Source organism: Panthera onca, chromosome D2, assembly GCF_046562875.1.
Source record: "Panthera onca isolate mPanOnc1 chromosome D2, mPanOnc1 haplotype 2, whole genome shotgun sequence".
In the NCBI taxonomy this organism is placed as follows: Eukaryota; Metazoa; Chordata; class Mammalia; order Carnivora; family Felidae; genus Panthera; species Panthera onca.
Genome location: NC_138349.1, coordinates 39304396 through 39321269, shown reverse-complemented (window position 1 = coordinate 39321269; position 16874 = coordinate 39304396). Strand labels below are relative to the sequence as shown.

General features: G+C 44.9%; 1 long non-coding RNA gene and 1 pseudogene across 2 annotated transcripts; one reads left to right on the top strand and one right to left on the bottom strand.

Annotated features, from left to right (window-relative positions):
- The first annotated feature begins 814 nt into the window (after nucleotides 1–814).
- On the top strand, nucleotides 815–6377 carry LOC132685155 (uncharacterized). 2 transcript variants are annotated; one of them, XR_014135369.1, is made up of 4 exons: nucleotides 815–1899; nucleotides 3754–4428; nucleotides 4509–5271; nucleotides 6015–6377. It is a non-coding gene; the product is annotated as an uncharacterized LOC132685155 (long non-coding RNA). The 2 variants fall into 2 exon arrangements; XR_014135370.1 differs by having other exon boundaries at nucleotides 3705–4428.
- Nucleotides 6378–15436: 9059 nt separating this feature from the next.
- LOC132684640 (eukaryotic translation initiation factor 2A pseudogene) lies at nucleotides 15437–16673 on the bottom strand (annotated as a pseudogene).
- Nucleotides 16674–16874: the final 201 nt, after the last annotated feature.

Below are 16874 nucleotides of genomic sequence, written 5' to 3'. Positions count from 1 at the left end.
CTTGGGTCTGACCTTCTCCTCTCCCACTCAGGCTTCAGGTATCAATGAAAGGGTGCACACAATGGTAAACCATTCTTTTTGCCTCTGGAATTTTGTGATTTAAACTTGCTACATGACAGTTACAACAAAGCAGTCAACATTTATATGTATGATTTTGCTGCCTTTGGAAGGGTATGGATCCACTGAGCTTATTCTCCCTAACGATCCAAGTCTGGCCGGTTTCCTCTTTCTTCTGAGGATCTGGTCTCGTGGAGATGCAAGGTTGGGTCTTTGTCCATTTCTGCACATCTCCTTTCTTCTCTCAGGGGAGGGGACTGGATGTTCTGGAACTTAACACTCAGCACAGGTGCTTTCCTCCAGCAGGGGCAGGCAGGGGAGTGGTGTATTAGTAGCTTGGCTAGGGGATGGCTGTCATACATCTGTGCCAGGGGAGGAGATCAGGCATGAATAGAATCCTGGGGAAGTCTCAGGACCTGCCTTCCATCCTCCAATTGTCCTGTAGTGGGTGCAGAGCGAGGTCCCCATGGCATATGAGAGAGAGCTAACTTCTGCCTCCACACTTACGTCTTCTCTCCTCACTTGTCTAAGCACAAGAACTGTAGAGTTTCGCTTATTAGACAAAGCTATTTTTAAGGAGAGCTAGGCAAAGAGGGAGCGAGCTGCTTCTGAAGGAGTGAGGTCACTGACACTGGGTCAGGGGGTCCCGCCCAGGCATTGTGACCTGAGAGGTAGGTCTGAGGGCTCCACTCAGAGAAGACTGACTGAGGCATCAGGTAGGTGAGACCACTAGCTTCAGAGAGGTCTCATTATTTAATTATCTTATTATATTTCTTCTTATTTCATTAACTTCTGTATTATTGTCATGAACTCCTTTTTTACTTTGATGAACTACTGAAATTAAACGTTTCAGTATTTTTTAAATCTTTTTGAAAGGAAATGCATTTAAAGCTATACATTTTCCTCAGAGTGCTTCTTTGGCTATATTTTACGGGTTTTGGTGTATAACGTTCTCAATTACATTCACTTTGAATAGCTTTCAATTTTACCTTAGATTTCTTTTGACACTGTTTTTTATTTTAACATGTTAACTTTACTTTTGGGGAAAGAAGCTACCCTTTTATTCTTTGTATCTGGATTTCGTCTATATATGAGCTTGTTATGATTTGTATACTTTCAAATTAAGATGTTATTGGGAGAAAAGGATACAGTTGATTTTTATAAAATTTCTGCACATTTTTGAAAATGTGCATTGTTTTGGATTGAAACGGTATGTTCATATCTTTATATTTTATATCTCTTGCTGTACAATCACAATTGTTAATTTTATTATTTACATCCTTGCTTTTTTATGTTTTCATTCTTTCAATTTTTAAAATAAGTTGTTGAGGTGCCACTGTGTTTTTGACAATTAGACCAAGGTAAATACTGCACTTTTATATCTTCTCTGGGTTCCTAATAAACTGAGAACAGAGCCAGATGAGTGCCAAGAGCAGGGATGGCTTTATTATGGAGAACTAGTTTTGTGCCTAAGGGCAAATGGAATTGCCCTTTCCTTCTTCATTGAATTGAGGAAACTTGGTCCTGCAGCCTAGGATGACCAAGTTACATACTCAGCTGAAAGCTAGACACTTAGGAACAAAAGAGTAGAGTGCCAGAGGTAGAAATGTGCCAAGTCCCACAATGATAAGGCACAGACATGTTTTAAAAACAGCAAAGTAAATGAGAACATGCTCTTTCTGCTTGAATGGGGGTGGGGTATCCGGATGTCACTTTCTCCACTTTCCATTGGTCAGATTATTCTCTCTCAGATAGAAAACTGCACATGAAGGAGGGGAAGGAGAAACCAGCCAGGGGCGGGATCAGCTCCCTTACTTCTCTGTAAACATGAGAAACAAGGAGGTAAGCATGCCTCGGTAACAACTTTGTCTATCCTCTGTCTTAATTTTAATCGTGTGTGTGTGAGAGAGAGAGAGAGAGAGAGAGAAATTTTGTATTAAGGAAACAATATATTTGATCTGACATAATTTGAGAGGTTTTTTTTTCTTCCAAAAGGGAAATTTAATAGATTGTAAGCGTACCTCGTTGTTTACAAATTGAAGGTTTGTGACAACCTTGCGCTAAACAAGCCTACTGGCGCCATTTTCCCAACAGCATCTGCTCGCTTCATGTCCCTGGGTCACGTCTTGGTAATGCTCACAACATGACAAACTTTTTCATAGTTATTACATTTGTTACAGTGATATGGTGATCTCTGTTGTTTCCACTGTAATTGTTTGGGAGAACCATGAGCCGCATCAACATAAGATGGCAAACGTCATCGATAAATGTTGGGTGTGCTCTGACTGTTCCACCGACTGTCCTCCCATCTCTCTCTCTCTCTGTCCTCAGGCCTCCCTCTTCCCTGACACACAAAAATCTTGAAATTAGGCCGATTAATCACCATACAATGGCCCTAAGCATTCAAGTGACAGGACGAATCAGTTGCTATAGCAACCTTCATTGTCTTATTCTAAGAAATTGCTCTAGCTACCCAACCTTCAGCAATTACTACCTTGATCAGTCAGCAACTGTCAACATCAAGGCAAGGCCCCAGGCCAGCAAAAAGATTATGACTCCCCGAAAGCTCCGATGATGCTAAGCAATTTTTTTTTTTCGGCAATAAAGTATTTATTTCTTTTTTGGAGAAAGAGGGAAGGCGAGCAAGGGAGAGCGGATGAGGGAGAGAAAGAGAGAATCTTAAGCAGTCTCTGCATTTAGTGGAGCCTGACACTGGGGTTGAGCCCACGACCCTGAGATCATGTCCTGGGCTAAAATCAAGAGTCAGATACTCAACAGACTGAGCCACCCAGGTGCTCCAGCAATGGGGTATTTTTATATTAAGATATGTACATTGTGTTTTAGACACGATGCTACTGCATACTTAATAGACGACAGCGTAGTATAGCATGAACATAACCTTTACAGGCACTGGGCAACTAAAACGCTCATTTGACCACCTTTATTGTGGCGGTCTGGAACCAAATCTGAGGTACCTCCAAGGTGTACCTGTATATCGGGGGAGAAGCAGTATCATAGTTAAGGGTGCGGGTTCTGGGTTCAAATCCTATCTCTTAAGGTTACTGGAAAAGTAACCATGAGAAAACAACTCTTTTGGGATCTAAAGTTTTTCTTTTTAAAAATTCGTAACTCACAGAAATGTAAACAGGTGAAATGATTTCATATGATGAAGCGTTTAGAGGAGTCACTGGCACAGCGTAAATCCTCCATGAGCTATTAGGGTTGTTTTACTCTCTGCTCAAATTTTGTAACATCTCTTAAACTTTAGCTGTTTTTTTTTTCCATCTCAGAATGGTTTGGTTTGAAAGTTCTACCTTTTTTTTAAGGCTCCCTGTTTTCAATTAATATACATCTGTTTTATATTAAGTATACTGTGAATTTTCCTGTTGATTAAAAAATAATTAGGGGCATCTGGGTGGCTCAGTCGGTTGAGCATCCAGCCTTGGCTCGGGTCATGATCTCATGGTTCCTGAATCTGAGCCCCGCATCGGGCTGTCTGCTATCAGCCCAGAGCCTGCTTCGGATCTTCTGTCCCCTACCTCTCTCTCTGTCCCTCCCCTGCTTGCATGTGCTCTCTCTCTCTCTATCTCTCTTTCTCAAAATTCAATAAACATTAAACAAAGAATAATTCATCTCAATTCTTTGAGATTTATATTTCGAGATGCTTCGAATACTACTGAAAACAAAACCTAACAGGGAAAGGAGAGAAGATGAGCGACTTAAGTGAAACAACAAAACAACGAATTGCCACAACTTCAACCAGAAGCGACGGGGATCATCTGCCACACACCCTGCCTTTGGGCCAACGTGAGATGAGACCGTGCAGGCCAAGAAGCTACGCACACCTCCTGGGACCACAGGCCACACACGAGACCTCCCAATTGTTGTTACCGCCCAGAAGTTGCCTTCAGGGCACCTTAGACCAGCCACGGTCTAATCCGTGGATGGTTTAACTATGGAACCACCTGGCCATCGCTGACCTGACTCATCTGCACAGACACTTTGAAATCTGCAGACTCCTGTGAGAGGTCAAGGTTACCTCGTGTTCATTTGCTGCTGATGCATCTGCTAGTGAAATCCTAGGGCTCCATTTCACTGACTTCCCTTTTGGGATGAAAGAAAATCTGGCACGTTGACTTTCTTTTTGACACTTCACTGCAGCAGAACTCTCCCCGGTTGAGATGTGTCTGTAAGGGATCAATTTAGTGCATTTCTTTGTCTTTGCACCAAGCGGTTTCTTGGTGCCGCTTTCCTAAGTGGAGTTTCTTCTCACAGACTGTGGCTTGCAGTTCCAGAGCAGAGATGTTGTTGTTCTCCATGGAAGTGAATTGATGCCCCTCCGGGAGTCTGGATGCTGTCAAGATGAAAAAGGTTCAGTGTTTCTTCCAGAAGCAGTAAATCAGATCCTTTGTGAGTTGTGCACTCAATCTCTTTCTCTTTCTTTCTTTGAGGAGTGGCCAAGCCAGAGTGATGCTTCTGTCTTCGCTCCTTGGAATGAAGGTGGGGAAGGATGCCCGAGTCACCAAGTCCCCTCCTCCAGACCCACAGGCCTGCTGGCTTCCATTTGGCTTACAAGTGCCCAAGTATCCAGAGCTGCCCTTCACTCCCCTCCAGAATCCCTCCCATGCCCTCACATCCTTTCTGGAACAGACTGGCTTCCTCTTGCCTTATCTCCACGTTCCAATGCTTGGGGGTCTTCTCTGTTCCACTTCACTAGGAATGAGTGAGGCCTCATCTGGTGAGCCGGGCCATGCTGATGTACTGCCTTCTTGTGTGTTCTCCCATCTAAGGCAAAATGCCTGGGCTCACCATGGCACTCTTCTTTAGGAGGGCCTTCCAATGTCTTTGGGAGGCCTGGCAGCAAGAGTTACATCGGTGTTAACTTCAGCAATGAAATTAACAGTGATGAAGGTGTAATCGTCTTCATTCGGAAGTTAATTGTGTAAATATCAGTGAATGTTTTGGAGTTCGGGTGCCTGGTAACTTCAGTGAGAGCCAGTGTCCCCATACATTGCTACAAAGTCCATCTTGGCCTACAAGAATGGAGAGATGGAGTGTGGATCAGAGGAGCTAACTCTGCTGTCCTCTGTGCTGGCTTCTTGGTCCGGAACCTCATAATTCACCTGTCCATTGCATTATAGAAAGAACCTTGAAAACGAATCCAAGAGACAGTGATGAACATTTTGAGGAATCTAGAAACCATGCTGTACGGAGGTGAGTGGAAAAACTGTCTAATGCAAACAGGCTGCTTATCTGGGCGGGGGGGGGGAAGGAAAAGAAGACTTGGGTGGAAAAAGATTGCTGTCTCCAGATGTGTAAAGAAGTACAACATAGTAGAGAAAACAAACCAGTTCTGTGTAATCACCATAGGGTAGAACTTTGATCTTTAGGTGGAAGTTGGAGGGGACAGATTTCATTTGATTCTATTTTAACAGCCTCGGGGCAGCCATAGGGGCAAGCGGTCACCATGTGACCCGGATGCCCAAGCCAGGGCTGGCTCCCCTTCTCCGGGACCTGGGTGGGTAAGCTCTGGGTCTCTTGCCTCTGAGCACAAGTGGCTTTATGGTTATCGGAGCAAAGGCGATCGCGTCTCTTCTGTGGCTCCTCTCATGGGGGAGAGCAGCGGGACCTCGCTGTGCTCGTGGAGGGCGCCGGGCCTGACTGAGGCCTGCAGGGGATGTTTTCTCAGCTTTAAGTCTCGAGCTGATGAACCGGGCCTGGAGTTTCACCTGCCACCCCTCCCCACTCCTAACATCTGAAAGAAAGCCTGCAACCCGGGCTCAGACAGCCCCATCTGCGCCCTGAAGACAAGGCGGAGGGTGACCCATGTTGGCCTGAGGATGAAAGGCAGGGGCTGGAGCTCTGGGTTGGGGCTGGGCTGTAGACATGCTGCGCGGGGCTCTCTCTTTCCGGGTGTTCTTCCCTGTTTGTGAAATCCATTCCCATGAACGTTTCAGGCGCTGCCCTTCTCGGAAGGTTAAAAGCTAAGCCGGCTCTGTAGGAAGCAGTTCCAGTGTTTAGCCAAGTCTGGTGGAGTCATTTGCCCTGCCTCCGTGCAGTGAGCTTGAGTCGGCACTTTTCCACTCTGCGGATGGGAAGCTTGGCAGTAAACTGGCAGACTAGACTGATGGCACCGAGCAGGGCTTTGGAGGCTGACGTTCACACCACAGCATCTTCAGGACCCACAGCCTTTTCATGCAGATACGCAGGAATAAGACTCCTTCCCCGTGCCTTACCCGGCAGATTCTACAGGAAAGAGAAAAGCAGAAGGAAAGGAACACTGGTGTTGAATTTACTAAGAAAAGCAAGTTCCAGTGGAATCCTGAAGTTGGTCCTCATTCTTCCCGCTAATCTACGCTTTTATTTTGCTTACATTTTAAAACTTCTATCTTGATATAATTTTTACGTACAAAGAATGGCGCAAAAAGAGTGCAAAGCCTTTCTGTGTACCTTTTGCCCAAATTTCTCAGATGTTAGAGTCTCACGTAACATGAGACCAATGACCAAAGTCAGGAGATTAACTCGATGTGATGCTAGTCTAATCTATAAGCCTTATGTGGATTTTACCAGTTTTCCCACAAATGTCCCTTTTCTGGTCCAGGTCCCAAATCAGCCTCATATGTTGGATTCAGATGTATTCTGAACCATCTGACTATTCACATGGAACAGTCTTATCTACGCCTTCGGCAAATTTAATTCTAGAGAAGGAGAATGTAACCATTAGAGAATTACCGAGTGTCTGCTTGGCCTGGGCTGTGCCCTGCTCGGGATGAGGTGATACCACATGGAAAAGGAGAGACACCATCCCTGCTATCTGAAGGTTCTTAGTCTCATGTTGAACACAGACAATAAAACCAGCAGTTTCCATGCAGAATACCAATTACCATCAAAGGGAATGAAGGGAACATACTGGTTGGGAGGGGAGACACCTAACCCAATTGGGAAGATGTGAGAAGAGATTTCTGGAAAAGATGATACTGGAGTTGAGGCCCATGGGATGAGTAGGAGTTACTCAGGCTGGAAGAAGGTCATTGTGGTGTGAGATCTTACAGGCAGTGGCAATGGCATTGGTGAAATTCCAATAGCATAAGACAATCTGCTCTGAACACTGAGCTGAAATGCTTTCTGGCATCTGGACACGAGACATGATGTGGGGAGAGGTGTGCATGGGGCTGGAGAGGCAGGGAATGGTCGAATGTGCAAAGGCTTGGAAGTTGTATGAAGGGCTTATTTTTGACCACCGAGCAATGGCCAGACATTGAATAATGTTTTGTACAGGAGGATGGTGACCATGTTTGTGTTTGGAAAGACTACAAGAGATGATGTTGGCCTGAATCAAGATGAAGCAGTGGATGTAGAGACACATAAAAAACCCCAAGATTTGGAGGAAGCAGGATTGATAGGATGTAGACGTCGGTTGGATGGAGATGTAGAGATTGGTTGGATGTAGAGATTTGGCTGTGTGGACAGGGTGAGGGAGAGGCAGTGATCAAAGGTGAAGCCCAGGCTCTGGCTTTGGCAATGAGTGGAAATTGGTGCCTTGTACCTTCTCGAAGGTAGAAGACACAATGGAAGGAATGGTTTCGAGGGTGACTCTCACGCTGAAGTGCTTGGGTAACCTGTGTGAAGTCCCAGTCCAAGGCTGTTGGCTTTATTGCACGCCTCCTAACTCTTGTTAATCCAGCAAGCCACTGGGTGTGAGATTGTGAAATACACATACAGGCGCTCTTGAGAAGCAGACTTCATATGCCCTGGTCCCCATCACTGGAGAGCCCACAGCCACGGCTGCCCCAGTATTGGGCAGACACTGCAGTAAGGTGGAGCCCAAACCTGGGCAGTGATTTCTGTTGTGATCTTATTCAGCTGGGAGAGCAGGAGAGACTGGGTTCGATCCTGTCGAGATGGGGTTAGGAGAGCACCATAGATAACGGGAGCCATCCCAATACCACAGAGCGGTTTGCTGAGAGTAGAGGAGCAAAGATCCAGGCCAGAACAGGCAATTGGCTGGGATATTAGGACTTAGGAAAATGCCAGGAAGAGGAGGAGGGACATCCTTTCCTCCAACCTGTCAGACAAGGGCCAGGAGGGGCAAGGGAACTAGTCAACATAGAGCTCTTTGTACATGGAAGCCCCCACAATAGTTTCTGTTCTGCCATTTGCTGATGAGGAAGGTAGGGTTTCGTGAGGTTAATGACCTGCTCAAGGTCACATAGTAAGTGTAGAGCCACAACTTTGACAAAACCCTGACCCTATAGCTCTTTCCTCTGCTCTATGCCACTGATATGAATTGGAAACTCTTGGTCCAGTTTAAGCAATGTCAAAACTGTCTAGGTGTGGGCAGGTGGGGGATGCCTGAACAGAAGGAGCGAAGAGAAAGTTTATTGTTGCCACCCTAAAGTAGTCACTGGCACAATGCAAAGCCTTGGCCATCATCAGGAATATCCCTCCTGAAGAGGGAAAAGAGTTGGACAAGACCTAATTCCAGGGAATAGAGTTGAGGGCACAGCAGGAAGGACGGTCACACAGCATTGCACGGGGAACAAGCTGGCCTCTGGCACGCAGAACCCAGCCAAAAAAGTCACAAGTCAGGCTGGCCGGGTCTGGTGTGAGACCCAGTCCCGATGCTCCCTCCTCATCCTTGATTCAGGATCTGTTCTTGACTCACTGCAAGGCTAGTCTTGAGTAAGAGCTGATCTAGAAGCAGCAAGGCACCATCTCCAGGAGTTTTGTTGATGCTTATGGAAGCGGTCTTTTCCCTTTTGACCCATACTCACCCCGGTTTGCAGACTTGCGCCATCCCGACAGGCTAGGCTGGAAGCACTTAAGAAGAAGAAATCTCAGCTGGACTCTTCCTCTCCTTCCAGCACTGGGAGAGAGGGAAGTGTGCTCCCCCCAGCAGTCAGCCTGCCTCTCGGTGGCTCAGCTGGAGGGGGAAATCTAGGCAGGGGGTGTGTGGGGGTGCAATTTGGCTTAACTAAACCTTATGGGGGGCACTAAGAACAGGGGAAAAAGCAGGACTGGAATGTGAAGAGTGGGGGGGGGGGGACGACTTGGCCTGCCCCAGTTTCTCATCTGCCAGGACTGTAGCTGAATGCTATCAAGTGGCATTAATTGACATTCAAGGTCACTGCGTCCCCTCTCCATGCTTGGATAAACTCACTGCCCACAGATTGGCACCCAGTCTGTGCTCACAGCCTGATTGCAGACCTAAGAGGCAGGAATGTTGGCTAGCCTGGCAAGGGAGATAGATATTCCTGGTTGGATGCAGGACTTCTCCAGCTATCAGATACCCTGGGACCTCCGCTCCAAGGAGATTTGGACCATGTGGAGAGAGCACAGACAAGCAGCCACAACTTGAAATGTATTTATGGACTAACAGTCCACAACAAATGTCTGGGCAACATCCTTAAAAAAATGAGTCGGGGTCTCCTATGCAGAATCTGGGGGTGGAAGTGAGCAATGTGAATATTTTTGTGTGTGTGCTAAAATCTGCTTTTTGTCTTGGGAAAAGAACCTCAAGCTTCTTCGATCCCTTTCTATCATGTATCCTTGGCAGCTCTGGGAGATATTTTCCCTATTAAACAAACCAACAGCTGCTGGTTTTGGCTACAGTTTGCTTTCCTCAGTTCTTGGGCGGAAAGAAGATGTTCAGCTGTCCTCAAGAGCTATCAGTGGAAATCAAAATAAAAAACCCAGAACAGATGGGCCTAGAGGATGGAAACCCCAAAGGGCACTGTGGGTTCCCATCCTCAGTAGAAAGCTGCAAATACTCAACGGTTACAGGGTTCTCCTCCTGCCCAGGCCTGGCCTCGTGTGCTCAACTCCATACTGCGGGGATGTGTGGTGTTTCTCCCATCTGAACTTTCAGGATAGAGGACATGGGTCGAGTGGAAGATTTCTGTGAGGAGACAGTGAGCAAAGGCACTATGAAATTTCCTGGATCGAAACCCATCACATTACCAATTTTACCACAGCTGACTCATTTCTTCGGGTATCAATTTCTCCACCTCTGGGTTCTGATTTGAACCAACGAAACAGCAGTTAATATCTGTATTATTATTTTCTATATGCCAGGCACTGTATTATAAATTTGCAAGGTCATGCTTACTCCTTGCCTTATTGCGCTATACTCATTTTCTTGATTAGAAAGTTGAAGCTTGCGGCGTGCCTGGGTGGCTCAGTTGGTTAAGTGTCTGACTCTTGATTTCAACTCTGGTCATGACCTCGTGGTCATGGAATGGAGCCTCATGTCAGACCCCGTGCTGGGCATGGAGCCTGCTTAGGATTCTTTCTCAACATCTTCCTCTGCCCTTTCACCTCAAAAAAAAAAAAAAAAAGTTGAAGCTTGGACAAGCCAAATAATTTACTCAAAGTCAGAGTTAGTATTGGCATTCCTGCTTAGTCCAACCACTAAAAAGACCTAAATACTTACACTGCCTACCTGAGAAGACTGATGCCATTCATTCAATACATGTAGGTAAATGCCTAACAGCACACACACATACACAGCAAATCGTACTCAGCAGAAATATATGTCCATTTACCCCACAGACAAGGAAATGAACATCAAGATGGCCACACAACCAAAGATCCCCAAACATTGGGGGAAAATCAGCATCACCGGAGGACCATGAAATTACATCAGAATTACATTGAAATTATAATTATATGAAGGAGATGTTGCCTTAGGAAGCAAAGTTTAGAGCATCAGGAAATTTTTTAGAATTCAGTATAATTAATGTTGACGTATGAAATAATGTTGAAGAGATTTAATTTATATATAAATTAAAACAGAAATCTTAGAGATCTGGAGAACAAAGCAAGAACAACGACATAAAAAAGCATGTTAAAGAGCAGAACTGATACAGCTGCAATTTGAATTTGTAAGCTGGAGGGCGGCAACAAAGAATTCTTCCAAAATGTAGCCCCAAAAGACAAAGAACCACAACATATTAATGAAGCATTAAGACACAGTAGGTTTATCAAAGAGTTTCAAATCCTGTCTAAATGAACTTGCAAAAGGAAAGAAACACAAAACAGAGGCTTGAAGGGAAGAAATAAATAAGGCGGTTTTTCAGAAAGGAAAACATGAGTCCTTAAATTGAAATAACCCACTGAGAGTTAAGTAGGACAAATGTAACAGGTATGACACATGCATGCACTGTCGTGGTGACATTTCAGAAAACTAACGATGAAAACCGTGTCTTACAGGCCAACAAAGCTGAGTGAAAGAGAAGATAGTTTCTCTAGAAAGAAATGAACATCAGGTTGGAATCCAATTTCTCAGAAGCAGGAGAGGATTTCTGAAAGCCATGAGCCAATCTTTTCAAAGTCGTTGATATGTGATTTTGAATTACGACTCTCTTCCAAGAAAAAAAATAAATAAATACAAAGGTGAAAATAGCTTTTGCTAAAGCTCTTTGAGGACTCAGAAAGCTTACCAATCAAAAACTCTATCAAATTTCTGGAAAATCTATTCCAGCAAAATAAATAAAATGATTAAATCGAGGAAGACTTAGAATATGTGGAGTAGCACGTAGCCAAAGAAATACAGGAGTATTAACATTAACATTTATTAAAATTAAATTAATCTTGCTTTTTGAAATGGTGAACGATAATAAAAACTCAGATCCATTATCCCTAAATGATCTCAGAATAATTCAGATCATGGAAGAAAAGAAAAGTTTGTTACGTTAGACCTTCCAGCAGCAACGGCATTGTTCCCAGCTTTTTGAACAAGGACACTCACGTTTCCATTTTGCACTTGGAGCCACCCTTGTCACCCACACAGGAGACTGGAGATTTCTTTTGCTAAGGAAACTGGGACAAGGAGGCTGCATCTATGGAGACATCGGACACATAAGAAAATTGGGTGACAAGAGGGGAATAAAGTGAGTTGCTCACAACTGATTTAGACATATCCCCAGACTCCCACTGCGGTGGTGGGAGGCCGTAGGGTCTTTCCCTGGAACAACAGAACGACTCAGGGAGAAAGACCTACACATCCTGACATGTGAAGGTCGCTAATGTCGTTGTTGATGGGCCATCCCACCAACCTGCGGTGAAGCTCTCCCATGCACGTTGTCAACACCTCCAGAGAAGACCCGGTATTCAGGGCTTCGTGCGGTCACACCCATTTCCCCTCCTGCCTCCTGATATGGGAATTGTGTCCATTTGCATTTAATATACTAATTAATATACTTTGTGTCTCAGGTCCTGTTTTCTTCACAACATATTTTACAACGTACGGTTACGTCACTGTCGTTGACCTATGAGCATTTTTCCATGCCCATGGCCCCTACGAGGCTGCAAGTTCCCTGAGGACAGACAGGAGCCAGCCCTGTTCGTTAGGTCTGCAGAGTCTCATGTTGTCTCTCAGTAAATTGATTTGGGTAAACATTGTGAAGAGACTTTGTAAACTGTGTATCGAGATGAACAAAAGGACGGCTTCTAATGACAGAATGGATAGAAAGCAGGTGCCAAGGAGGCCCGTGATTATAGGGTACTGATTCCAAGAGGGATGAGTGACAGATATGCTACCTGGGTCCCCATACCCTCCCCAGGGTCCCAGGAAACCTGAGGAATCATGCAGGTTGGGTGATTGTGTGATTTCAGAGCTGGAGCAGAGCAGAGCAGAAGCAAAGGTGGAAACAGCCTTTTCTCTCCTCCTCTCCCTGATGCAGGCACGAGTGGGACCCACGATGTTTGGCTTGATTTTAAGGCTCCCATTATCCCTACGTTTCCTTTATCTCTTGTGTCATCCCTGAGAATAAACGTCACATATCCCTAGTCACACTCTTCATCGGGTTCTTCCAGGGAAAGGACCTGGCTGCAGGAGCCAGACTTCTGATGGTTTTCCAGGAGCTGAGGGAAGTAAGGCTTTTCCTGCATTTTTCCAAGGAATTAGGGAAAGGATGTGGGTTACAGAGCTACAGCAGTGTGAGGAAGAACGCTGAGACTTTCTCTAAGCCTCATAGGAGGGCCTGTTTCTCCTCATGCAGAAACCACCCTTCGTTTTCCCTACGGAGCCTGGCTACCCTCCTCCGAAACTCTGGGCAGAGAAACCAGAGGCATTGCTTGCTCAAGTGGGTTATTCTAAAGAAAGGTATACAGGAAGAAAATCAAGCCCTTTATTTTTTTTATTTTTATAATTTTTTTTTAATGTTTATTTATTTTTGAGAGAGACAGAGAGAGAGCATGAGAGGCAGAGGGGCAGAGAGAGAAGGAGACGCAGAATCTGAAGCAGGCTCCAGGCTCTGAGCTGTCAGCACAGAGCCCGACGCGGGGCTCGAACTCACGGGGTGCAAGATCATGACCTGAGCCAAAGTCAGCAGCTTAACTGACTAAGCCACCCAGGTGCCCTGAAGCCCTTTATTTCTATTATCCCTTCTTGGAAATGGTGAGATATGTTGCCTTCAGAGCCTTTATTTCCTCCATGAGAATCACTTTTTCTATTTGGAAGAGATCTCCACCTCTCCAAGCAGCTGTTAGTCTAAGAAACCATTTACTTCCCAACGACCTCAGACTGAAAGTATCTTGTGGCGTCAGCCTACCTCTTTGCCTCCTCCCTAGTCACCTTTGATGCAGCGTTAAAAAGCACGGCGCGCTTTCCAAGTTTGAGATGGCATCCTGCTGCCCGCAGTGGGGAGTAGCATCCTTCTGCAGAAGGAGGCAGAGTGTGGATTGTGGTTGTACCTTGGATCAGCTACATGAAGTTTAAAAGAGAAATTCTGAGGGTGCCTGAGTGGCTCAGTCGGTTAAGCGGCCGATTTCGGCTCCGGTCATGATCTCACTGTTCGTGAGTTCGAGCCCCACGTCGGGCTCTGTGCTGACAGCTCGGGGCCCGGGGCCTGCTTCGGATTCTGTGTCTCCCTCTCTCTCTGTCCCTTTCCTGCTCACACTCTGTCTCTCTCTCAAAAATATATAAACACTAAAAAAAAATTAAAAGAGAAATTCTGTGTCCCACAACAATGCAAACAGCTCAAATTTGTATTCGAGGTAAAAACCGAGGACAGAGAAAAACCACAAGAGACGTGACACTTCCCGGGTGGATGGTGCCCTCCCCACAAATGTCAGCCATCCTGGACGATTCACAGAGACCTGTTTCTGCTGGGCAACTGGGTCTAGACACAGGTTCAGGGCCAGCGAGGGGAAATGTGACTTCCCCTGTCTTCCTGTGCAAATGGCATCACCGGCAGGGGGCTGAATGGAACCGCCTCCCTCTGGTTTCTCAAAATGGTTTCTCTGGATCCTATTCTTGCCACATCGCATTCTCTTCTCTGTGTTCTACTGCTCTAATTAGGTTTACTTGTTCTCAAAAGTTCTGTTACCTGCTAGAAACTTTCACATAAATTATCATTGTCCTTCCTGACAGACTCCACATGAGATTTTTTATTTTATCTTGACTAGGTGTAGATACGGCTTAGCTTGTGGGAGGTAAGAAATACACATCCAGAAATAAATGAGAGGCTCAGCACAGCAGAATTCTGCATCCAGCACCATTTCTGACCACTCCAGGCTACCAAAGAGGTTGCATAAATTCCTCTTTGTGAGGAGAAATGACACCCAGGCATGTGTTCAGACTCTTGGGGGGGGGGGGGTGGGGTCCCTCCTTGGACAAAGCAAAGCCTGAGTCTTGGTTTAAAAATACAATAATGGAGGGGCGCCTGGGTGGCTCAGTTGGTTAAGCGGCCGACTTCGGCCCAGGTCATGATCTCGCGGTCCGTGAGTTCGAGCCCAGCGTCGGGCTCTGTGCTGACAGCTCAGAGCCTGGAGCCTGTTTCGGATTCTGTGTCTCCCTCTCTCTGACCCTCCCCCGTTCATGCTTTGTCTCTCTCTGTCTCAAAAATAAATAAACGCTAAAAAAAAAAAATTTTAAAAATACAATAATGGAAACATTAAAGACTCCAGGAGGAAGTGGACTATAAAGCAATTCAGTTTTTCAGAAAATTACTATATTGAGTTTATACTGAATAACTTAGTAAGTTAATACAGGTTCAAAAGAAAGAAATATTCATTCTAAAGTTACAGAGACAAACTTTGGTATACCTTGCTGCTTTTGCACTGACTCCTTTTATCCAGTCTAATGGGCTGTATTTCTTTTCATTTAAATGCCTTTATTCATTTATGTAAGTGATGCTGAATAATAATGATTTTTGACTAACAGTCTGTTGAACTTAGCTAAGAAATTTGCATCTCTTTTCTACATGTATTGAAAGGTAGGAAAAGCCAATTTAATGGGCATTATTAACTAATTTCACATATATTCCAAAGCCTGGAAAATGGCTGAGTTATAGATGAGCAATAAACTTGGGTACATGATGGGTAGGGGAAATTCACGTGCTCTACAGGGTTTAAGGCAGAAGATGTATTTCCACCGTTATGCTAACAACTTGCTCTCTCTGTCGATCTTTAAAGTAACCAATTTCAAATCTTCCTGCTTCTGGAGAAGATGGCATCTCCTTAAACGTCTCCAACTTAGAGTTTTTCTAGTGGTGGTTCAGCTGCTGACTGTTCTTTCAGGGCTCAATTGCCTTCAGGTCTTTGGTTTTTGAATTTTTCATCTGTCTCAGAGTCTCCAGATGTGAACAGATACACAGTATTTCGTGGTGTGCTCTGTGGGGTAGGGGTCGATGCCAAATCTTGGTTCTTGTCACTTCTTGCTTTCTGCTTTGCAGCTCTCTTTGCCTCATATTTCCTTTGATTTTTAAGAGCTGCTTTTGATAATGGCTTATCGTTTCCTGGTTGTGACTTCTAATTCAGCAGTGGTGTCTCCTCAGAGAGCTTGGAATTGGTGACTGGTTTGCTTCTTAAACCCGAAAATCTATCAACCACTGCAAATTTAGATTCTTCATTGGGTACATCACTTTTAACTGCCTCGTAAGCTATTGTTTTTGCTGGAAATAGCCTGTCCCAAAATGGCTGCCAGGACAGGGCTGGCATAATGCCAAAGCTTGTACCCATTATTAACATACAACCTGGGAACATGCATGGCAGTTAAAATGTGCTCCCCATCTGGGCACCAAGAAAAATACGTAGGCTCAGAGGCTGCTAGTTTAGAAATAGGTTTGTATTTTTTAACATTCCATGATTGCATTTGTCTGTCAGGTTTTTAAATCCAGCTAACCTTAATATACGGCCATGAGGACTAAATACGTTAAAGCATTAATATACGGCCATGAGGACTAAATACGTTAAAGCATTAATATATGGCCATGAGGACTAAATACGTTAGATGCTAGAGCACGAGCTCTAAGTGAAACCACAGGATCACATTTCAAGTTGAAAACCATTTCTTTGGCAGCCATAGAACCATAAATAGCATAAAACTCAGTAGAACTAGAATTCTAAATTTCATCATAAATGGGGCCATGTTTTGGCAATTGAACAAATTCCAGGGCTTTCTTCATTTGTTGCAAGGTAATGCAACATTGGTTCTGCCTATCAGGAAATTTTTTTCTTCTTAAGTCTGTTCTAACTACTCCAACACAGCAGTGCTTTTTATTCCTTAGTGTCCTCACCTTATCAAGCCCAGAGGAACTGACTGTGGCACCTTGGACCATCACCACCACCGAACCTGTACCCTCATCTGCCAGGAGGGGCGTGGACACCTCCATCTTCTCCTGGGAAAGTTATATCCATTTTCAATGTGCCTTAATATCAAAAATCATTCTACTGCTGCTGAGTCTGTTATCTGACCGACTTGGAAGGGATCAGTATGTGGTTCCCTTTAGTACTGTGAACACCATGATCTTCCCCACTTTTCGCTGTCCCTTGGGCTGAGGTAGTCATCCTGGCTCTTTATGTAATTACTTCCT